This window comes from Pseudophryne corroboree, chromosome 4, assembly GCF_028390025.1.
Source record: "Pseudophryne corroboree isolate aPseCor3 chromosome 4, aPseCor3.hap2, whole genome shotgun sequence".
Taxonomy (NCBI): domain Eukaryota; kingdom Metazoa; phylum Chordata; class Amphibia; order Anura; family Myobatrachidae; genus Pseudophryne; species Pseudophryne corroboree.
Window position 1 is genome coordinate 531,736,252 of NC_086447.1, and position 19,496 is coordinate 531,755,747.

Here is a 19,496-nt window from a genome sequence, read left to right on the forward strand (position 1 = left end):
AAGTGATTAAAGCTCATCATTTTATATAATTAATTAATTATACTGCCTGAACATGTACAGATGTGCACAAATCATTCAAAATAGCCCCATGTGGCATGCCCTTAAAAAGGAGACTAAGCTGCACCATGCGTCTTTATCACTTAATGATTTACTCAGTTTACATCTTTTTTGCACTGTAATAAAAACACAAAGTAAACGTATCCTGTACAATGCTAGTCGATTTGCGTGCTATAGCAGGGGGAAACTGATGCTAATCTGAGAACAAAGGCAAGAGACCAGAGACCAATATGACTGAGCTACACCATGCAGCAAAGTGCAAATTTACACTGCCACGATTGTGAGAAAAGTTTGAAACTAGCTATTTGTGGTGCAGCATCTAATACCCGTTTCACATTGCAATGCCGGGTCGCACCTGGAAACTGGAAACGGGTGCTTCTCGGGTGCGACCCAGTATTGGACCCTTACACACTGGCTTCCCAACCCGACAATATGCTGGGTGAGGTTGCCATGGGGGGCGGGGACCACGGCACCATCGAGGGCAGAGGCAGCGCTTGGAGATGAGATCATCTCCACTCCGCCTCTGCCTATACTGTGAATGGGTACCAGGTCACATCAACCCGGCAACCCGTTCACACTGCACCTGACCCGGTAATATCCAGGGAATAACTCTTCTTTATTCCCAGGTTGAATTACCGGGTCAGGTGACCCTGGAATTCTTCAGTGACCGCTTTCATACCGCACAGCGACCCGCAATGACCCAGCAATATACCGGGTCCATACCAGATTATTTATGCAGTATGAAAGGGATATAAGTTGTGCCACGTGTCTCATGCCATATGACGCAAAAATGCTAGGTCATTGAGGACACATTTGTAACAAGTTTTTGTTTTGCTCCAGTGATGTATTATCATGACTGAGCCCATCTAACATAGTAGATACTTTGTTTGGTTTATGTCGATTTTGAGACTCCCATGCCTCCATAGTTCCTGAGATTGTTATACCTGATCTAGTAACAAGCGACGTCAAGACATACCATGAGTCATGTCAACTTTTACATTACTGGACTCAGCAGGATTGGCTTTTGATTCCAGAGAGTTGGCACCACTATTTAAACCCACTTTAGAAAGAGAACAAGTATCTCATAAACTGCTGCTGAATAAGTTGCACAGACAAAACGAACATTGTGCACCGATTCTGTGGGCTAATCCTCTGCGCTAAACAATAATACACATTCTGATAGTGCTTCAAAGTCAAAATCAGTGCCACAATATATAGCTGGTTTAATAATAGTAATTGACAGCCCTGCCTCCCTAACGTATGATGTCACACTATGGGAGTTAGGGATATCAGAAGGACGCTGCCTTGAGTGTTCTTTGGAAGATAGAGTTAACAAAGGTATATTTAATATGGTACATTAATTATGATGGCAGTAATTAACTCAACATTACTACTTGTATATACTTTTTTTTATTGTCTGACAAGTGATAACTGATTTTGTCAAAATAGTGATTGATTCAGTCAGTATCTGATAGGTCAATACTTTATCATTTAATATTTTATCCATTAGATAGGGAATGGTAGATGAATTGAATGCACAGAGAAAACTGGGAACATAGCTTCCTTATATTTCGAATTTAAATGATACATTATGAATATGTGTGACAGAATGGAAATTGTTAAACATCAATATATATAAGACCAATGCTGACTATAATTACGGTAGTTATATAGTCAGTTATTAATAGTAATTTGAGGCATTCTTCATTGTGGGGTACTGAAAAATAGGTCTTTAATATTCATAAGGCTGACTAGGCATAAGCCTAGGGGCCCCACAGTGACTAGAGGCAAATTCATTTTTTTTTTTGCTGAGGCACTGTTACCCGATCCCTACTCCAGTGTTTAAAGGCACCCTGCACTCTGTGCTGTAGCGAGGAACACTCTTATTCAGCTGAGGTTTGTTTTGGTGGGGTGGGGGGCAGGAGACAGTGAACCAATAGTGCACTAGCGTCAGTGTTGTGACATCATGCCTCCTCCTCCCTTATTAAACCTCCATGAGCAATACAGTCTAGTTGTGACCTTGCATAGCGCATGCCCAAACGTTCTCACAGGCTGCTGGGATCAGCTAAAACAGTTATTATTTATACATTTTTAAAAAGAACAAATGGTTGCCAACATGTACAAGCACACGTCAGGATTTCAAAAGAAAAAGAAAAGGAAGTCTTTCAGAAAAAAAAGTTAGCAGTGTAAATGATGGTATAAGCCAGAGGTTCTCAAACTCGGTCCTCGGGGGCCCACACAGTGCATGTTTTGCAGGTAACCCAGCAGGTGCACAGGTGTATTAATTACTCACTGACACATTTTAAAAGGTCCACAGGTGGAGCTAATTATTTCACTTGCGATTCTGTGAGGAGACCTGCAAAACATGCACTGTGTGGGCCCCCGAGGACCGAGTTTGAGAACCTCTGGTATAAGCTCTGCTTCCCAATATCAGCTTTAGTTGCAGGAAAGATTGAAGAGCCGAGGGGCCCAAAGTATCTAAAAGCCTGGGGCCCTGGGCCTTGGGTTAATAAGGCTCTACTGAAAATTAAGGATTGTATTTTCCTGTAAAAGTTAGAAATACATCAGATATTAGTAGTCTGTATCCGTATATTGGACACTAGAGCATTGCTGATCAGCCTTTTTTAACTACAGTAGAATTGAAAAAGAAAACAACACTAGAATTGAAATACCCCCAACATAAAGGGCTGACTTAGAGCATGTTGTACAGCTTTGAAAAGCCAAATGTAGATATATAATGGGTCAAAACAAATATTGCCCATATCAAAAGCATTATACAGTAAGTTTTGCCTGATAAACACAGAGGTACACTGATATGCTGGAATCAATGTATAGTGTATTACTGTATATCCTTCTCACCACTAGTGATCACTGAGTCAAATTGCTGCTTCTAATTAAAATTATTGTTCTAAATTAAAATCATGATTGTTGAGAAGAGTTTGGCGAGAGCTTCAGTGAACAAGAAGAGTTAACTTTCTAATATTTCTTTGTCCAAGGCAGTGGTTGCCAAACTGGGTGCCATGGCACCCTGAGGTGCTTCGGGGCACTTACAGGGATACCTTGGGTTGACGGTCCAGGACCAACTCATATTGTTTCTAATCAATGTTATAGGCAAAACCAGTGCTTGAGGCTTCCAATCATAAAATATATAGACAATCAGAAGCGAATCCCACCCCTCACCATATACTGAGCCTAAGGATGACATATAAAACAATTTACTTAATCTTATATATTTTTTAAATTTCTTTATAACAAACTTTTGGCCTACAGGTGCCATGTCTGATACTCTATGGCATCGTGACTCAAAAAAGTTAGGTAATCACTTGTGTAAGCTGATGTCAGAACGGAACACAAACAGAATTGAAAACCGCCATTGGTATAGCTGAACATATGCTCCAAGATGGTATCATTTATTAAATTAGATTATTAATGTATCAAAAATACAATATTTGTATAGTATTAATTCAAAATGCAAGGGAAAGCAGGTGTACCAACATTATAGCAACAACTGTATATCAGATAAAATAACACTATTTCAAGGAATGTGCCACTTTGTTTACACAGAATAAACTAAAATGTTTCTATCCTGAAGAGTTTCAATGGGTGTAGTATGGTATGCCGGCGGTCGGGCTCCCGGTGACCAGCATACCGGTGCCGGAATCCCGCCGGCCGGCATACCGACAGCTGGGCGAGCGCAAATGAGCTCCTTGCGGGCACGGTGGAGCGCTACGCGTGCCACGCTATCTATTCTCCCTCCAGGGGGGTCGTGGACCCCCAAGAGGGAGAAAAGATGTCAGTATGCCGGCGGTCGGGATTCCGGCGCCTGTATGGTGGTCGCCGGGAGCCCAACCGCCGGCAACCTGAAGACCACCCGTTTCAATAGGTAGTAAATTTTTTTTATCACATTCTCATTGCTTACTGAAGATTTGTGTATTTGGGAACACATTTATAACTTGTACTACTATTCTCATTTCAGAGTAAACAATGATCCCATGTACTTTGTATGATAGTGGAAGCATCAATACATGTATGTTAGCATTTCTTATTATAATTTAGAAGTATAGCTAGTGGTCTTTATTTTTATTTTTTAGTATATTACTTAAATTGAATCCAACATATCATAGATAAAAACTATTTTTCATATTGATAAAAATGCCCATATAAGTTTTATTCGGGTGTCACACTCATTTATAAAAACCATAAGCTATACATAATAAGACATTTTCTTTTTTTAGGTTCTGTAAATGGAAAATATTTCTTCACTTTGGTATAGTAAACCAATGCCTGGACTTGACCAAAATCCGAAATAAACATTCTGTCATTATATAATAAATCATAGAGGTATGAGAATGAGGTTCTGTGACTCAGACATGCTTCATCAGCACCGGTGAAGAGAGACATTTGCCTATGAAGGCTTTCATTTGTTACAATGAACTAGCTGAATATGTTTCTCTTACTGATATACCCCCTATTATAAAAATGAAATAAAGCTAGATGGTTGTATAGGCTTAGTTCACACTTGGTTCCCATTCTTTACAGAAAGAGGCCGCACATATAAGAGAAAAAGATCAGAGCAGATTACAGAACAACATGAGGGTTGACAGAAAACAAGTTATGCATTCATGAGTTTCTGATGACTAGATTATGTTAAGCACAGGGTTCATTATATAGAATCCATGGGGGCAAAGCATTGTGGATAGAAGGGTGCATAGGATAGTTTGGAAACCATGTGAAAAAACATTATACATCTAGTATGACATGATAATATATCATTTAATGTGTTCATCTACTATCTACAGTAGGTTAGCCTATGGCTAACAAATCTCACTATACAAACTGTGTGAATGCACTGAGCTCACTTTGTGCATTACAATGCTTACGTAGATGGTAAAGGAGGAGAAATTACCATGATCAGTAGGGTGGCATGTAACAAATGGCTGCCAATGGCACTCCACTTACTGGCACACAAATACTCAGCCTTTCGCGTATTGTAATAGGAATTAACAAATTATCAAAGTAACTGAATGGTCCACATAATAGTTAACAGCCTCCAAATAATTCCATCATACAGATGTGTCCTTATACACTGTGGCTTTAGCCATGCCAGATAGCTGCTTTCAGCACAACAGGTCCCGGGAGACTCAAAATGTGCATCATATTCACATAAATAAAACATTGGTAGACTAATCAATTTGGTATGTGACATTTGTACATGTGTGTGCGACTGAGTCTGACAGAGACTCAATTTCGATGTAGCTGCGTTTTTTTCTCACGCCAAGTTCCATTGTGCTCCATCTGTGACTATGTATGTTTGTGTGTAAAACCAAATCCATATCTTTTCCATGAAGTAAATAAGTACACTTTGTTTTTTGTTTTTTTCCTGTTGAGAGAAGAAATGTATTTGTAAATTCTGTTGTTATTCCTAGCCAAAACCTTTGTGAAATGTGCAATATCTGATTATGGGTAAAGTCAGCTGCTTGGTCTCTGCCTTATACCTCTCTTCCTTACTATCCTAGATACACTAATATTTGCCACTTAAAGGCAAATAATGTGAAGGTCCATTAAACCTGAAATAACAATTGATCCAGTATGAAAGTAACATGGCCCATCAACCTTATCCCTTATTTCCCACTAGTGCCATAGAGAATCGCAAAACAATTTATACTTTTCAGTTTCCAAGGCGATCAATTCCCTGCTATTTTACACACACACACACACACACACACACACACACACACACACACACACACACACACATATAAAGAAGTATCAAGGATGTCCGGCTCTCTCCCTTCTGGTATAGCTGCACTGGGTGCCCGCAGATAGAATTCATAGAACAGCAGTCGATGCGACACTTCTGGCGTCTAAGTCAACAGGTATGCCTGATGAAAGTGCCATGATAATAAACGCCACTGAAACGTTGCCATACAATGTGTGCCCATAAGACTTGTTGACTTAGACACCAGGAGTGCCGCATTGACTCTGCTGTTCTATATATATATATATATATATATATATAGTGTAAAATAGCAGAGAATTGATCGCCTTGGATATATGGATATATATGCATCTTTTTAGAAAATGATAAATAAGCATTGCATAAGAATCCATTTGACTAATGATTGGAATGTGTTTTGGCAAAGCACCTTAAATGCTTAGTTTTATGCTCTTTGAAATGTTACTTTTCTCAAGGAATTCTTGAATATACTGGCAATATGTTCATAGAAAAAAGACAGTAACACAAAAAGAAAATCTTCTGGGAATGAAAAAGTACTAATGCTTCCCATTTTTTTTACGAGTCTCATATTCCTGGTATAAGCATTTACAGATCACCAATTATGGAAGCCTATTTTCTTACAAAGAATAGTTCTGTCTGTAAAGAGAAATACTGTAGATTGCATTTTTGTCAAGGTAAAAAAAATTCTAATAAAAAATACAATTCTTCTCACTAATCTAATATTTCAGTTCAGATACACAGCACAGCAAAATATATATTTATTTTTTTAAATACAATGGGGGTAAAAAATTTTTTAGCAACCCCTCTGAAAAAAACACATTGGGCATTTTATGTATAAAACACTCACTGCTGAATTCTCTCATTTGCGGTGTCCAAGCATGCAGCCTTAGATCACCCATGTGACCATCAGACATCTGAGTAACTCTCAGGCTACCCAAGTTGTCCAGCTCAATCACACTGACAGGGACGGTGAGAATGTAGCCACTAGCTTCTGTTACGCCCAGAAAAAGCAGTTTTTTACCCTGCTTTCTGGAACACTTCCCATTACCAGCCCAAACGCTAGCTACATGGTATGGCCTTGAAAAAGAGACAAGTAAGTCCTGAAACACGACAGCGGAACCTGACTGTGCCTCCATGCATATTGTTGATGCCTGAAATTTGCCAGACTGTTCTTTGAGAAAAAGCTATGGAGCCTTTAGCAGGGTATTTTCCCGGGGATACTCTGCTCCCAACACCTGTGGCTCCAACCACCAGGATCTGTAGGAAAATTATTTTTCCTTTGAACAATCCAGCATCATTTATGATTTATATTGTTGCATGTTTTATAGATTTTTATATTTGTAATTTTTTTATTTTGCTATATGGAATAAATGTCCATTTGATTTTATCATATTTCATGCATTGATGTATGGGCTTAATGCAGCACCACATATCAAATTTAGTAGACTAGTGCCAGAACGGAAGATTCCTTGTCTCAGCTAGCTACATGTCAATCATGCTGTGAAATTTGGGGCACTGTGAGCGACATCTCATCCCAGTAACTGCACATGCATAGTGCACTCCTGCGCATGCACAGATCCAAAAATATCGGGCAACTGTGAATTAATCGAAATAATGTCCACCTCTGATTCATCTCCTTAGTACAGAAAAAAAACATGAAAATAATATTGATCTTCCTCAGGATGTTATTTTGTGTATGTGTGGTTAGCACAGCCCTATAATTCCACATGTGCAGTAGAAAAGAAGCAAATTTATGCGCAATGGAACAGGCAAGTTATTCACTGCTGCAGCATTGTGATTTTTGGATTGAATCTATCAATATATCATGCCTCTTGGTATCCCTCACCAGAAAACTTTTGTTTTTGAAATAATAAAAACAAACTTCTCCATTAAATATCTTTATAACTCCAAAATGTTATATGTAAATCACTTTATGTTTGTGCTCTATATAAATAATGATAATAATAATAATAATAATAATAATAATAATAATAATAGGTGTCTTTCAGTTAATTAGGCTCTCAACACTTTATAGTCTATATTACATTTATTGTGTGCTTCTCAAATGATATAACACTACGGGGTAAATGTAATAGGATGTGAGAATCAGAAAGTGAAAGATTTTGGTAAAATTCTCCTGGGTTTTTTTTTAAGTGGCAATCATTTACATGGTAAAATCAACATGGTATTGCCATGTAAATAATTGCCAATTTAAAAAATTAGGATAATTTTACCAAAATCTCTAACTTTCTGATTCTCACACCCTATTACATTTCACCCCAAATGTTTTTGAAAATGAATTATGTGTTATATACTGGTCAACAGCAGAGTGCAAAGATAAATATTTATTTTCTTATAAACACTGGTAATTGGATATGAATAGAACCCTTCTGTCCTGGTTAGTAGGCGCAACAGAGCAGTTAATGCTATAGAAGAATAAGCGATTTGTATAGAACTTTACAAGTCATTAACTACTCATAACAAAGAAAAGGCAGAGACAAGTCAATCAGGGGATTATAGCAACATCCCATTTACACCTCCTGAATGTAATATCCAGAGATCTAGTAGGTGAGACTACAAGATTAGGAGTTGCTGCTTTTACTGTCTAACACCTCTTAGGGCTGTCCAAACACTTATTTACACAAAGGCTGAATAACAAACCAAATTTGACATCTCTTCCAAATGACTGATCATGATTGATTGCTGTTGATCAATGATGTGGGAAAAAGTTGCTGCCATTTGATCCTCTAACCCAAGGGGTCATTTAAAAATATAGAGCATAGGAGTCACCTGAGGCACATCATACTGTTCTTTTGTGCAAAGAAATTTCATTATACTTCCAGTTAGCTCTATGTGACCTGGCTATTTAGTTTTAAAGCAGCATAGTAGAACAATACAGTTGTTCGAGCCGATTTGATGACTTAATGCTGACCTGGGTTATCTTTCTTACTTTTAAATAAAATGTCCAATATAAAGCAGTCTTACAAATGACTTAGTAGTTAATGTGTGGTCCCCAAACAGATTAAAAAGTTAATCATCCTCTGCATTATTTTTTTTGTATGGATTTAAATTATTTTGTTATATGGATTCTAAAAATAATAAAAAATTTATTGTTTTTGCAGAATGAGATATATGATGCATTGTAACTCCTTTTAAATATTTCTGTGGAATGTGCCACTGATTCCACGATTTATTAAAATATAATTAATACTATATTTAGTCATTTTCTTTTGGGTAGACGTAATATACTCCACACACTAAGGATGTATACTGTAGTATTTGAATGTTGGTTAATTTATCGAAGTTGACCAACCATTGCACTGTGTGTGGGTTCATGATACTGTGTCTGATTAAAATCCAATGAGAGTATTTTTAAAGATATTGTGGAAAGCCTCATTAGATAATGACTCATTGCGGCATCTATAGATTGTAAGCTTGCGAGCAGGGCCTTCCTACCTCTTTGTCTGTCTGTTTTTACCCAGTTTTGTTCTATTACTGTTGTTCTAATTGTAAAGCGCAACGGAATATGCTGCGCTATATAAGAAACTGTTAATAAATAAATAATAATAAATAAATGTAAGGGTCTAATTTCACTGGGAATTTGCAGGAATCATTAAGTCCATTGCAATGTTTACAGTGTGTCTCAACAATCAGAATAGTGCACAATTTTCCAAATTTCTTACTGATGTGGTTGACTGGTGATCATACAACCTGATTATAGCATATGTGGGGAACATTAACTGGAAAAAGTAGTGACAAGTACAGAGATCACAGGGGAGATCAATTGAATGAAGACAAGAGTCTAGCTATAAAGAGAAGAAATCAAAACAGTAGCAATAAATACTGTACAAAATGACCTGGCAGCAGCTGAAGTGGATCTCAACAGACAAAAGTTTGCACCAAGGAAATACAATAAGTTTTTCTGTAGTCAAAAGAAAAAAGGATCATTCAGAGACAATGGAAATGGTAAACTCTGTGTATCTGTCAGAAAATTCAACATGTTACTATACTTTATCCAATATAACCATTTAACAAATCCTGAATTTATTAAGTCAATAATAGTTATTTAATCCAATGTATCTGCCTGGCAATGCACATTTAAATTGATGAATTTCTATGGACTCACTTTCCCCTTGTAATGTCCCTTATGCTCTGCTGAATTATGACTAAAGGTGTCCATAATGATGAGCACTATTCTCTATAGGTGCATGTATACAGTCTTTGAGTTAAGGATTTTCCCCCCATTCTGCCCAGTATTTATAAATTCTATATACTCTCTATAGACAGTATATATTACTGCTAGGCTCACAATGGTAGAAAGGCAATATGGAGAATATTTTGTGAATTGTTTTTTCAAATTTCAATAAGCTTTAGTTGGCTGCATTCATTAAAATCTTAGTTATTCAACTTAGCTGAAGTGATTAACATTTGGTTATTTATAAAGGCTACAAAGCAAGCATTATACATGAAAAATATCCCATCCTATTAGATTGTATTTAGTCAGGCATAGAGCAAAATCTGTGATGTAAAAAAAATGCTGGGGTAACTTCAATAAAGAGCACAGGCACAGCGTTTACCTATAGTGGCATTAACTGTGAATACAACCCTTAGTATAGTACATCTCTGCTACTGCACAAAAGAATATAACCAGGCGCTAATAAATCATCACCATATTCTGGTGATCAAGTTACTAGTATTAAAAATTATGTACAAATAGTACTGCGATTAATATATACTTAAGCTGCAGGAGAGAGCTTGACTTGGGGTAAATCAAGTCAAAAAGAACCGGCACTTGAAAGTCTCCGGTAACACTGGAACACTGAACTAATCCCCTCTTGCGCTATAAATAGTATGGTATGGCTCGAAGTTCAATAAAAACAAATGAATAATTTCATATATTGTATATTTTTTTTAATACATATAAAATAGATATATATATATTTTACAAATATACTATTAGACCGGTCAAATGAAATCACTAACAATATATTTGCATAGCTAAAGGAGGTGGATATAGATAAACTCTGTGCACAGAGAAATATAATTTTCAAAAATAAAACTCAGTCCATATATTGGATTAAAAAGTCAATTACCAGCTGTAATTTGCACCCATGTAGTAGATGACATATTTACAAGTTGTTATATAATGGAATTCCTCAATATGCTGCCACTTGGCAAAGGAGATGATATTGTGCAAAATGACCGCTCCACACTGGAGCCTTACATGTAGCTTGCACCAGTTGTTACAACACGGGAGAGTCCAATGACAGAAGAGACGGTCTCGGGCTGCGGGAACGGCGCTTCACTGGCGCCTGCTGTGCTGAATATTTACCCGACTTCCAAGCTCTATGAGTCCACGCCTCCAAGTGCCGTGTGCAGACACCACAGTCACGGTTTAGTTCTCCCGATCTCCGTTTAAGCCACGGATAATACCGCTAGATGATGTTGTATTTTGGGGGTGCAAAAAAGGCTGGTACAAGGGTCCAATGATCTGCTTCTGATGCGTTTCGCTCCTCTTACGGGGGCTTCCTCAAAGAATAAACTCCAAATACTCCAGAACCCTTTTTAAAGGAGAGATCTTGACTCCTATTGGTGTTTCCATTAATGAGTATATAAAACACCTGTTTCAACGTTTACCTAATTCCACCTCTTGATCCAACCTCCTTATAAACATCATTCAATTTATAACAAAATTCTAAATACTATTCTACTAAAAATAATACAGATTAATATGTACAAATCTAAATATAATTATACATACATGCCCGCTTGTCCATATATTATCTTTTATACTGTGTATTCAATTATTTCCTAAACAGTTATAAAAATCAAATTAAAAAACAAATGTATAAATATGTATACACACACACCTGCACTTATATTAACAGTCCAACGTGTGAATTGAACCGGGTACCCTATCTCTCGTAGTCCGATGCTCTACCGTTTATCCATCCTTAGCCTCTATAGACATGTTTGGTCTTAATGCCACAAGTGATCAGATTAGAACGTACAACATTAATCATAAGTGCATAATTATGTATAGCAAGTGAGGTATCCAGCCTCAATAAGCAGGTTTTTCAAATAGACCTCATGTATTATTCATATTCTCAACTCCATTATATTTAAATGAAAAAATATCTATTATCACAATACATATTAGTATTGGTCTACAGATACCATCATTAGACACTAATTTACCAATCCATAAATCGAACTTACAATTTCACCTTCCCCAAACCGTTGGTCTACCGTTCCCCTATCGGCAGCCCTTATATCCAAGATGTTCAACTTCTATAATTCATTCATTTTCCCCATACACTTCTATTTCAAGTGGATTGTGGAGTGTTGTAACAACTGGTGCAAGCTACACGTAAGGCTCCAGTGTGGAGCGGTCATTTTGCACAATATCATCTCTTTTGCCAAGTGGCAGCATATTGAGGAATTCCATTATATAACAACTTGTAAATATGTCATCTACTACATGGGTGCAAATTACAGCTGGTAATTGACTTTTTAATCCAATATATGGACTGAGTTTTATTTTTGAAAATTATATTTCTCTGTGCACAGAGTTTATCTATATCCACCTCCTTTAGCTATGCAAATATATTGTTAGTGATTTCATTTGACCGGTCTAATAGTATATTTGTAAAATATATATATATCTATTTTATATGTATTAAAAAAAAATATAGAATATATGAAATTATTCATTTGTTTTTATTGAACTTCGAGCCATACCATACTATTTATAGCGCAAGAGGGGATTAGTTCAGTATCTCTGCTACTGCACCATCCTATTTAATAAAAATCATATAAAGTAAGTTACCAAAAAAATTGAGAATTATTAAGAAAATACCCACAGGACTTAGAATCATGCATTAAGTACAGTTTAGAGATTTATTTTTAAGTATTATTGGTTTCTATTTTCTTATTTTTTTTATTCATGGGCATTTTAGGCAAAATACTGGTTTATGCAGTATGTCTGCTAGCCTACTACTATATAGTATTATCTGAAGTGGTAATATGATCTAAACTGAAAATGTAATGTAGTTATTGTTTTGTTTTTGTCTTTTGTATTTTTTTTAAACAGTTACTACTATCATATCTTATCTATGAAAAGAAATCCTTGCCACTATTAACAGCTCTGGATTCTGAGTTGAGAAGATAAACTTCTTATTTGTTAATTCTGATAAAGTTGAATCTACAAGGAATCTCTTGTAAGATACTGTTCTGTTATTTCGATGAATGTAGATATGATGTGTACTAAACCTAAAGAGGTTTCACCTATTCTGGGAAAAGGAATGTTGAAATGTAAGGGCTTTCCTCACATTCCTTCCCACAGATCCAGTGATCAAGTGGGTGGCCGTGTCATCTTGTAATTAATGTACCCTGAACATGGCTGTTCATGGCCAGAGTTGTGACCCTTTAGATACTAGATGTGTTTAAAAATGTGTAATGCTTGTACTCCTGGCTGCCTAGAAACCTTTACTCCAACCTGGCAATTTGATACAACACCCAATCTTTCTCCTCTAATTTTAAAGATGAGTTGTTTATCTGTAACTCAGCATAGCTCTGTCAGTGCATTTGGTTTCTTACTAATATAGGTTTTATCAAACGTAATCTTATTTTCTAACAAATGTCCATCTTGCTGTGTAAAACAATGATATGTAATGAATGATGTGCATGGGTTACTGCTGCTAAGTAGAAAATGTTCCTTCTTTGTAAACACAGATGAAGCAGGCATATTCCCTTTAGGTGCATGCAGAGTTGAAAAGAAGTTGTTTTGTAGACGTAACCTTGGTGTCATTGTGCATACTTCGGAGCAAGTACTGGTGATGTGTCGCACGCCACTTGCAGCTAAAGGGGAGTAACTGGGTGGCAATGGAGCACTGGCACACATGATCATAATGACATAATGATGGGTATCAAACCAATCATACAGATAGGGGTGGTCCAGCTGCCGTGAAGAATACACCTTTGCTACTGGGTGAATATATGCATTTGTACTGTGCACACAATGGGGTAAATTTACTAAGATTCCTGTTTCAGTCGATTTGTGTCGAAATTTAACTCGACTGGCATCGACCGTGTTTTTGTGCAACTTTTTGAACTAAAAATTGGTATTTTACTAAGTTAGCGCATTTGTGTATTTTGAATTCTCCGATGTTGATGTTATTCGTATTCCTGAAGGTATATTTTCAGCCACATTTGTGTTTTCTGGCTGAACATGGGTGGGTTTCCGTATGATTCATATTTTTACAATCGCGGCAGTGTTTTGTTTTTTTCCCAGCCATGTTTACACTTTTACTTTCATTTTTGTCACTTATGCATTATTGGTTTATTTATTTAGTTATTACCAGTTATTTATATAGCGCACACATATTCCGCAGCGCTTTACAGAGACTATTTGCCCATTCACATCGGTCTCTGCCCCAGTGGAGCTTACAATCTATATTCACTACCTCGTGTACACAAGCACACATTCATACTAGGGTTAATTTGTGCTGGGATCCAATTAACCTACCAGTATATTTTTGGATTGTGGAAGGAAACCGGAGTACCCGGAGGAAACCCATGCAAGTATGGGGAGAATATACAAACTCCGCACAGTTAGGGCCATGGTGGGAATTGAACCCATGACCTCAGTGCTGTGAGGCAGTATTGCTAATCAGTACACCATCCGTACTTTGGTTGTGTTGAATATGTAGGAGTGTCAAAGCGCAACCATATAAATGTGCCCCAAACCATCCGAACCTCATGGGTTTAGTTAGTGGAGAGGTGAGAGGTTGTGGTCTGAGGAGGTGGTGAGTAGTTTGGTGTTTATATTGCGATTTTTGAGTGCTGTATTGTGTTTGTAAGTTGTCTTGTCATTCTTGTAGTCTTTTCATTTAGTAGTTTGTCAGATTTTTGGTCCTTGTAATATTTTTTTGAAGTCTCTTGTCCAAGTGTGTGTGTGTGTGTGTGTGTGTGTGTGTGTGTGTGTGTGTGTGTGTGTGTGTGTAGAGGTAGTGGAGGAGTGTTTTGTGTGTCTTGATTTTTCAGTGTTCAATGTTGTTTGTGTCAAGTATGTCTCAGTCTGACATGAGTGAGGTGGATGAGGCTTGTGAGAGGGAGGAGGTTAGTGAGAGGAGAGATGTTGAGGAGGTTAGTTAGGTGGAGGAGGTGGCAGAAGATGCTGCAAAATGTTCTAGTGAGAGTGATCTACCCCCGCAGCCACGCACCACAACCAAGACGGGGTGCAATGTGAAATTTACCTTTGGTTCATGAGCTTATCAAATACCACAGCCAGATTTTTGGCCCAGATTCAGCATAGGTGTTGTCCCGCCAAAAAGGCATTTTGTGGAAGAAAGTTGTGTGTGCTGTAAATAGTGAGGGCTTGGTCAAGTGCACAGAGGACACATGCTGAAAAAAGTTTTACAACATCAAGCGCCGTGTCAAGGCGAAAATGACCGAGGAGGCCAAGTCCGCATGTCATCCATTTATGGCGTCCTTATCTTGAATATGAAGAGCCCATGCAGAACCTTATCCCTCCAGAAGTGGTGAGGGCTACTTATGTTGTGAATTCTGATCACGCTGGGAGTGCACGAGCCGCATCCCATTCAGAGCGTCTCTGTCTGGGAACACAGACGGAGACGCTTTCCATACCAATGACATCTACAGATGGAGCCTTCTTTATCCCACCCTGCCTTGTCTCAGACGTGCACTCCCTGCGTGACTAGGCAATACATCCGCCTAGTCACGCCGGGAGTGCACGATCTGCTTCCCATTCAGAGCGTCTTTGTCTGGGAATGCGGACAGAGACGCTCTCCATTAAAGTGAATAGGGAGCATCTCCATCTGGGTGCTCATGCCCATCCAGACGGAGACGCTCACAGTGACTAGGTGCCCACAGGTGGGTGCACCTAACCACATAAAGAGCCAAGATAAAGAAAGCTCCATCTGTATGTTGCCAATGGGTTTTTGTGGCATTTATTGAATATTATTTTTGCTTTGCTGATCCAGTTAGTGCCTTCACCTATGTACTGTCACCCCTTAAGCTCCAATTTAGCTTAACTTTGTTTGTCATACACCAACAACACCTCTTCTAATGTTTGTATTGTTTGTCAGCATATCAGTATGGTTAAGTCACTGACTAAATTATTGTTTACTATTGTGATGTTTGCTCATGATGGTTTTTGTTTTTTAATTAAAAATGGAGAGTGTGCTGATTGTCTTTTACATCTGTCCTGTAAATGTATTGACTGTTGTTGTTTTTTTGGGTATGTGCAATTCCAATGCTTTGCAAGATTCTTCACATTTGTTGTGTTATGTTATTGAAATGGGTGTGGTTCATCAAATCTGCACCATCTAGGTCGACAATGTTTGAGTCGACCACTGAAGGTCGACGGGCACTAGGTCGACAGTGATGGAAGGTCGACATGGTTCATAGGTTGACATGTTCTATGTCGACAGGTCACAAGGTCGACATGAGTTTTTAACGTTTTTTTTTGTGTCATTTACTCCGTACAGTGACCGGGAAGCCGAATTAGTGCACTGTGTCCCCTCGCATGGCTCGCTTTGCTCGCCATGCTTCGAGCATGGTGCCTCGCTGCGCTCGGCACAGGTTACTATTCCCAATCGTAGTCCACGTGGATTGTTACGTATGAACAAGTTAAAAAAAATTATTTAAAAGAAAACCTCATGTCGACCTTGTGACCTATCGACATAGAACATGTCAACCTAGGAACCATGTCAACCCTCCATCACTGTTGACCTAGTGCCTGTCGACCTATAGTGATCGACCAAAACATTGTCGACCTAGGCAGTGTCGACTTTTGGACCGGATCCCGTTGAAATGACGTCAAACATATTTTGGTATTATTATTTTTTTAGCCCCAAAAAATAAGTACAGCAAACAACAGTTATGTCAACAAAATTTGTTTTTATTTATTTTAAATTATAAAACTTTTTTTGCCATTGTAACAATGTCACTGATGTACTGGCAATGTTTCAGTGTGTTAAAGAAACTTACAAATGAATCATACAGTATTTATTAGAAATGTTTGCAATAACTAATTCTGTTGTAATCTAATGTTACATATTCATTTACAGTGAGCAAAACGTCCACAACAACAGTGGTCCCTGCCCCCACTCAGTCTGAAGCTGGTATACATTAGCTTTGGGTTTTTTCATCCAAAATATTGTGTAAAAATATTAATTTGACCATATTTTGTAGGTCCATCCACACACGTGTCTCCTCCAAGGAAGCAACGTCGGATGTGTCAGCCAGGCCAACACATATGCCGCCAACACGCAAGCGGAAGTCAGCTGTCACAACCATCCCACATGTGTCTCCACCGCGACACCGCATCTCAGAGGTGTCATCCAGGCCACCAATGCAATTTCTGGACAGTCCTCCGTTAATGTCACCATAGTCACCACAGCTGCCTGGTGAGTACACTTTACACAAACATATTAGCACACATATTTTCACAGGGATGCACTTAATTTGGCAGCTGTCAGGATTCCGACGGTCAGGATCCCTATGCTGAAATCATGACAGGTGACAAAGCTGACAGGTGGAATACCAGTGCAACAGGGCTTTTCCCTCTTGTGGGTGTCCATGACACCCATAGAGTTGTAATAGATCCTGTGGTGAGCACTTCAAGGGCCTCTTAGTGCTTACCCCACTGCCGTCATTCTGGGTGTCGGGATGCCGCTGTAGTAAAATTGACAGCCGGAATCCCGACCACCGGAAATACATATGTATTCACTTACACACAGCAACTTAAAGCTAAATGAAACAGTGGAGTACATTTACTAAGGTGTATTTTTTAAGAAACTGGTGAAGTTGGCCATACGTAGCAACCAATTACATTCTATTTATGAGATCCTAGAAGCAGCTACATAAATGTTAAATTGATTCTGATTAGCTGCTACTGGCAACATCACCACTTCTCATTTGTTTGAAGTTGTTGATAAATTTTCAGTTTGATTTTTTAAAGCATTAGTAAAAGGACATAAAAGTACATACTTACACACAACTGCTCATTCATTACCGTGGACTCCATTCTTGAGGGAAATCAGGCCGGGCAAGATCTGGAAACACAAATGGAGGAAACATTTGTCTTAAATTTAAGGCCAATTTAACATCACCAACACATGTGTGTACACCACCAACTCAGAGGACACCTGCACCCCAAATAACCCCAACAGCACCGCAAGCACAAACCCAGTATCAGGTGTTTTGGAAATCTGGACCACCCAGAAGCTAATAACCTTGATTGCCTGCTTATTTTGGAACAGCTGGACCACCCAGCAGGCTAATAACCTTGGTTGTCTGCAGAGGCAGATGCAATTCCTCGGGAGTCTGGCCCAGACACCTACCCAGATTGAGCTGCAACACAAGCAGGCAAAGTACACAAACTACAGACCCTACTCAAAATATTCTCTTGAGTTCAAAAGTATACTAAAACCAAAGAAAAAATACCCCACTAATGGACCTATTTTGAGTTGCTTTTGAATGGATTCTGATTCTTACACTTCTCAGGTGCATCTCCACTAGTGATTGAAGCGGTACAAATGGGTTGCAATCCCATGTAGATTAAGTTTAGTAAGGGTGCGTCATGGACACGGGGATGGAATTGTAGGCTATGCTGAGTTATGCATATACAAAGATCTATTGTCAGATCTCTTGCACCAGATATAGGGCTGGTGTAACTGAGTGATGATAATAATTATGGTTATTTGAACAAGCATATGGATAGAAATGACATGATCACATTGTAGTGTACAACTTGTCATATGGAGAATGCAGAGAGTATCATGCCCTAAGTGTATATGTTATAGACCCTCTTTACTATTGAATATGGACATCAAGGCATACAGTATGCCAGAATCCTGACAACACAGCTCAACTCAGTCTTACCCTGACTTGTCACTAGCTCCATCCCCAGGTGTCCATCAAGCAGTAATACTAAGCATTTGATAAATGCTCAAAAAAATCCCATCCCTTTTACTTTTTCTTTATACAGAGATAATGTTTGGATTTTATTCCAGAAACCGTCCATCAGTTTTGGTTTGGATGTGAATTTTGTAGTGGTATCCAAGAAATATATTTATATCCATCTGCTTGGATATCAGTATGTGGCATCTCAACAGATATTCTTTATAACTCAAATGGCACTAAAGAGAAATCATCACTTTCACCTCTGATATATGCTCTGGTTATTGAGCCCTTTGTTGTTTGCATATGGCTTGATAGAACTAAGGGCACACATATTGGATCAGAGGAATACAAAATATCCCTGTTTGTTGATGATGCTCAGCTTAGCCTTCTCTCACACAGTACTTTGCTGCCAGATTAGTTTAAAATGCAACAGACGTATGTGTAATTTTAAATGTACAAGATAAATTAGTTGAAAAGAAGGCTCTCCCTCTCCATATGTCATCACCTCTCCCTCCTAGCACTTTTACGAGCCAATTACATCTTTGACTAGAAGCACAATTAGATAAAACACCTGGTTTATGTCAACTGAAGTTAGGACTCTCACTGTAAGGTAAATGGCAACTATCAAGACAGATCTCTTCAATATATTTTTTTTAAATCTTGGCTAGGAGGCATTGTGGTGTTAGAAATGTTTCTAGCTGATCCAACCCTTGATAATCTGTGTGTCCTAATCTACAATTCCCCAGATACACAGATGGTTCATTTTTGAGAA